Consider the following 7,325-nt stretch of genomic DNA (forward strand, 5'->3'; position numbering starts at 1 on the left):
ACCACCCACTTCCTTTACCAAACCCAATCCTTATCCAAACACTTAACACACGACTAATTTAACGACACACAGTTAACAACAAAACTTTCCGTTATTTATTATTTAACAAAAGTTGGATGTTACATTCAAGGTGAGTTTACACACCCCCTTTTTCATCTTTTATATATTTTGGGGGTAACATGCATACCTTATGTACTATTTGAGTTTTAATACCTCTCTATTCAAAATACAATTCAATTTATGTTTATGTACGGTTATTTCATGATCTATGACTATGCTCTATGTTCTTTAGTGTTTATTTATGTTTGGTGGTTGATATCTCATCCTCATCTAGTATGATCATACATTTACCCAAGTACATTGATCTTGTATCAATATGAACGGGTCCACATCTATTTAATTATCTTCATTTTCATAAGAATTGTAATGCTCATCATTGACATATGAATTGTGATTTTTATCTATCTATATATATATATATATATATATATATATATATAAACTTAAACTTATGTATTCTTACCAGCATTCGCGTTGACAAAATATATTTTTATGCATGCTACAGGTTCAAGTATTTAATATTATCAAGATTGAAGATACTTAGTTTACGTTAGGATATTTATTCAAAATACAAAAGTATGATGTATTTGGTTCGATTATTGTAATTGCTTACTTGTTTTTAATGTTAATGATTTAAATAATTATTGTCACTTTAATTAGTGGCTTTTGAGCTACTGTTATCAATACGTTACGCCCCGGCATGCTCCGCCGCCTTTGGTTGCGGTCTGGCACTATCGTATATAAACAATACACATTATTGCACATATGCACTACATCGACAGCTTTTTTTAGGAACAATATCAACTTACTAGAATGATAAAAGAAAAAAAATTACAAAACATTTTTTTTAAAAGTTAAAAATAATTATTTGTTAGTTCTCTAATTCACTCTTTAAGAGGAGTTCTCTCTAAATCTCGGCCGGTATAAGTTATATCTACCTATTCTAATAAAGTAAAATAACTGTGGACACGTGTCAGTTTGTGGTTAAATCTCATAACTTTTTCCCTCCAAACTAATAACTATGTCGAAGATCAATAAGTATTCACTCTCCTTTTACACTCCATTTATATTATATCTATAACAATATTAAATTATTCACTTTCCTTTAAACTCTATTTTATTATCTATACTCTACATTTTTATAAAAATAAATATTCTTATAAATTATAAATATATGTTCTAAACCTATCCATTAATTTTTTCAGTTAATTTACTAAACTATATATATGTTAAAATGTAATAATATATACCATTCACTTTCATATATAATAAAGTTTATCATAATCAGTTTCTCGGTTTTTTTTCAATGACTGTTTCAGGTTTTTTATGGAACTTAAATTTGATTGTTACGAGTCAAAATTTGGTAAATAGCTTATGTGGTACAAGTTAACTACATTTAGCTCAAAATTTGTTAAGGGTCAAAAGGGGGTAATATGAGTATTTTGAAAAGTTTGAGAGTGCAAATAGATTTATCATAAAATTTGTTACGGGTTCAAAGTTTTGAATTGAAAATGTCAAACAAATAAAAGTTAGAATTTTAAACGTGATTTAGGTTTCGAATTTATTTTCAATGACATTTTTGGAAATAATGAAAAGATTTGGGATTTGGCTAACTAACTATTTTCCCCACAACTATTTAAATTTAAGAAAAGACGGCGAACACTTTCAACATGCTACCTCCAGACGTATCAATACTTCTAACTTTCATCAAATTTGAAACATTTGTGTCAGCGTTTATTTTTCCTTTAATGGTGATTAAAATGTAGTGTGTGAAACATGTCATACCAAATTATGCTCAAATGAAGCAAAACATTCACAAAATTGAAAGGTTAATATGTTATTTTTATGTGTTGTCATTATGGCTAAGTCAAGAAGTCCCCTCAAAATTATAAAAATCATTTTCATGGTGTATCTAAGAACTATTATTGTATGAAAAGCCTTTTTTAAAATCGGTTATAACCAAAATTCTTTCAATTATATATATATATATATATATATATATAAATATATATATATATATATATATATATATGGGTGGATCAAGTGAAAACTCCTTTTAAAGAGAAAACTTAAAAACTCCAAAAAAATTTTGAATTTTCTTTTTTTCCATTTTTCTTATATGTTGTTATTGGTTCCAAAAAAAAAAAAAAAACCTTGTCGGTAACCTCGTCGGTGTAATGCACATGTGTAATAGTGAGCATTGCATATGTGCAAAAGTAATGTTTTGCATAGAATACAACATTATTGCACATATTTGATACAACACTATTGTATATATACAATATAAGACTAATGCGCACATCGAATACATATTAGTACGTACGTGTAATACAACATTAATACACATGTGTACTACATCGACTTTTATTTTATTATTATTTTTTTCATATAATATAAAACTACTACACATATACAATACATAAATATTGAATATATGCAATTAAACACTATTTAACTTAAAAAAACATAGTAATACACATGTATAATACAAAGGTGTCGCACAGTAATACGTATGTGCATTACAGCGGGTTTTTTTTTGTTTTTTTTCGAGTAAAGGGTAAGAAAATATAAGAATAATGCCAAAAACAGAAATTTGAAAATATTTTTTATTCTTAATTAAAAATAATTCTTTAGAAGTTTTAAGTTTTCTCTCTAAAGATGAGTTTTCTTTTGATTCTCCCTCTATATATATATATATATATATATATATATAGGGAAGAGATCTTTTGAGAACCATGTTGAGTTATAAGAACTTAAGAACTCTATTCTAGGCCACACATTTAATTAGGTGAATTGGAATATGTGGTTGAGATTAAATCTGGCAAAAAAGTCAAAGTATGAGAGAGAATAAAGATGTAAGTGGTTACACTAACTTTTATGTCCATTACACATGTGTAAAATGTCGGCTCAGTGTGTAAAAAATTCTGTAATTTTTTTACGTGTATGTAACTTACATATATTACGCATGTGTAAAAAAATTCGAAAAAAAAATCGTTACACTGAGTTCTTTCGAGTTCTTAAAACTCAAAGGGGTTCTCATTTGAAATCTCCCCTATATATATATATATAGGGGTGGGTTCTAGTGAAAACTACTCTTAAAGAGAAAACTTAAAAACTCATAAAAACTTCTAAAAATCTATTTTTAACTTTTTTAATTTTTTTTTTGAAGTTTCTTTTTTTTTTTCCATTATTCTGATTCAAAAAAAAAAAAACCTTGTCGCTAACCTCGTCGGTATAGTGCGCATGTGTAATAGTGTGCATTGCATATATGCAAAAGTGTTTGTACTGCATAGAATACAACACTGTTGCACATATTTGATACACACTATTGTATATATGCAATATAAGACTAATACACATTAGTACGTATGTGTAATACAACATTAACGCACATGTGCACCACATCGACTTTTATTTTATTATTATTATTTTTCGTATAATACAACACTACTACACATATACAATACACAAATATTGAATATATGCAATAAAGCACTATTAAACTCAAAAATACATAGTAATACACATGTATAATATAACGGTATCGCACAGTAATACGTATGTGCATTACAGCGGTTTTTTTTTATTTTTCGAGTGAAATATAAGAAAATATAAGAATAATGGCTAAAACAGAATTTTGAAAATATATTTTTTATTTTTAATTAAAAATAATTCTTTAGGAGTTTTTTAGTTTTCTCTCTAAAGGTGAGTTTTTTCTTGATTCTCTCCCTATATATATATATGTGTGTGGGTGTATGTGTGTGTGTGTATTAGGTTAGAATAAAAACCCACTTGAGTTGTGAAAACTCTAGAAACTCATTCCCAACCACATGTTTTTAATTAAAGATTAAATCTTATGGTACGCAATAAAAGTTAATAAAAAATGTTAAAGTTTATTTACACTTTCTTTCTCATGAAAACATAAATAAAAATTAGTAAAAAATGTAAAAAAAATAGCAAAACATTTATTTTTATGTTTTCGATGTTTTGTATTAAATGTAACAACATATATTACGTGTAACAAAAAAAGGGTTTTCACGGGTTTTCACGGGTTTTCACAACTCAAGTGGGTTTTCATTTTATACTTTGCATATATATATATATATGATAATGAGAATCAAATTTCCTATAGATGGACCGTTCTCAGGTATGTTTTTACACTTGCTTTATTATTGTTATTATTTATTAAGTTCTTTTTTCTGATATAAATAAAATCAATTTGTGTATAAATAGTATAGATATAAGTATAGAAGTAAGTATAGATGTAATCATTTTTTCATGTACAGTATGTATCTATTTACTTTATTTATAACTTTATTATTTGGATCATCTCGTGTGTTATATGGGCTCTAAAGCTAGTATGTGTGTGTGCGTAACTTAAGAAGATACATACATGTACTTTCACAGTCTACATATTTTTTTATTTTATTGGTTTTTTTTAGAATATATTAATAACTTATAACAAATGAAAAAAAAATATAAATTAAAAAATTAATGTTTAAAGTGGTTTTTACGGCTTTTCAAGTTAAATATGATTTTTGTTGGAACTCTCTATTTCTTCTCCACCCTACATTTCTTCTTCACCCCCGCATGCCATCAACACCGACCACCTATAATTGCTACTACCACTGTCTACCACAACCATATCTTCTGCAAGTCGACAATCTTCTTCTCATTGTTGGTTTCATTGATTACCGCCATCGCCAACAATAACCAGTCATTGTCTTCCAAAATCTCGATAGCAACAAGAATTCATCCTTTTCCCTAACTGAGTCAAGTCTCACCTTCTTCTCACCAATTATCGTCCACCCCATGTCTTCTAATTCTTATATATGTATGTAATCAAAACTCAGTTATTTAATGAGCCTACATATGTGTAAATCATTTGTAGGCATATATCCAAATTCCAACATATAATCTAAAAATGTGTCAATAAACCTTTAAAAATAAATAAATAAATTAGTTAAATAGTTTTTTATGTACATACATAGATATTTATCTACGCATGAAATTAAAGTTTCTAAAATTACAAAACATTAATAGAAAACATAAAATGATTTAGGCTTAACTATTGGTGTCGCAACCATTTATGTTTTATAATAACCTCACTATTGTTTTATAATAAACCTCACTATTAGACTGTTCGTTGTGGCTTGCACTGTAACATTTCGGTTTTCCATTTTTCTTGTATTTGTAAACGTTAGCCGATCCGGTTCGTATTCCGGTGAAATTATCAATAAAATGTTTCTTTTGTTTTATTTTCTTTTATATATTTATTAAACTATCAAGAATATGCAAAATTAACCCCTAAACTTACTTCTAACCCATTTTGCATCCCACATAAAATGGCAAGGACTTAATTGCAAATATTATTCAAAAAAATCTTCTTCTTTCTTCTCCTTCCCCAAGCTCAGCCGACAACCCCCCCCCCCTCATATGGTAACTCGCTTAATCATTCCTAAAACACGTAAAACACGAAATTGACTTTACAAAAATGATTCCCCATCAAAATCGCATCCCGCCGATGGTTTAATCTTGGTAAATGACTCACAATAGCTAATAGACCCTAATTGAACCCGCGGCCATATGAACCTAGTTACACTATAAATACATGACCAATTTACAATTAAATTCGCTCACACATTCCTCATAACATTGCGAAACTAAGCCCTAACACAGTTGCAAGTAACAAAGCCGTCAAGACCTGAGTTGATTTCAAGTTCCAGCTGTGATCAATTATTGCTCAATAACCCTCAATTCGTAGCTGTTAACGGTAATATTTATATGCATTATACTTGTTTTTAATCAACAATCAAAAAACCTAAGTAAATTTTATCATACAATGAACGAATCAACGAATTGAAAGTCTAGCGTTTATGAGTAAATAAGAACGGCTGAACTAGTTGTTATATATATTTCAGTTTAATCTATTAACTGAGTTAGACACCTGCCCTGATGGCAGGTGCATATGCATTAAACTATGAACCGGCCTGGAGGCGCGGGTTCGAACATTCTCCAGGCCCGGTTTTGTGTTTTTTTTTTATAATTTCCTTCTTTTTAAACATTTTAATCAATATATAAGTTTAAATGGGCATTGTTTTAACGAAACCGAACCTTGGAAGTGTTAATTTGACCGTGGTTTTATGTCATATTTCCCTATATATCTATAAGTATATATTTGTATGTATGAATACGTATACACACACACACACATATATATATATATATGTATGTATGTATATATTTATGTATTTATATACTTACACACATGTACACTTTCATATATATATAATATGAAACAGATATTTTCATCTAAATCAATCTAGCTTAAAGGTTCAAATAATTAACATTAATGTTTCATCAAAGTATATATATATATATATATATATATATATATATATATATATTGTTTATTAATACTAATATCGGTTATATATTATTAAAATTCATTTACTTGAAAATATAAATGTGGATAAAATATATCGATTATCTTATTTACCAAATAATAATATTAACACTAATAATAATAGTAATAATAATAATAATAAAATAAATAAATAATATAATGATTTAAAACCCTAAAGACTCCAAATCCTTCAAACCGATTAAATCACAATAATGACGTTGAAGCTAATGATATTCCATCAAATCTCAAATCGTTATGTCTTATTAATTCTTTTCCTCTTTTATTAATACTATCGTTAACAATTAGGGCATTTTTGTTGACGTATCTCGAATGGCTTAACCATGTCCATCCTACTTTTTATTATTATCTCAACCTCGTTAATTCACCGGTTAAGGTAAGTAATTCATATTCCCCTTTTTACCGTTTTACATTTTGGGGGCGTTATGTGTTTACAACTCAATCATTGTGTTTCACACTACAATTTCATTATTTGCGTTATATGATATTGCTGGATTAGTTATACGTGCAAATGTGACTATGTGTTTATTTTAAGTTTTGGTCGTTGGTATCTCATCCTCATTAGTATGATCATACGCCGTCGGAGTAGCTCGTTATCCATGGGATTCGAGTGAAAAGACAACTTTTATATTATTGTTATACTAGTTGTAGTATTTCATATTTATCGGAAGGAATTTTTATTTTGAATATTATATGTATTCAAAAACCGTGATTACTTGCACAACTTTATGTTGACAAACTATATATTTTCACGCATGACGCAGGTAGCTATATTGGATGAAGCAAAAGATTAAAGAGTAGATTGGACTTTAGGTTGTATGATTTATAAAGACGGATTTTG

Source organism: Bidens hawaiensis, unplaced genomic scaffold (assembly GCF_021521415.1).
Source record: "Bidens hawaiensis isolate Kalapana, Puna unplaced genomic scaffold, B.hawaiensis_p1.1 tig00033476_1, whole genome shotgun sequence".
NCBI lineage: Eukaryota > Viridiplantae > Streptophyta > Magnoliopsida > Asterales > Asteraceae > Bidens > Bidens hawaiensis.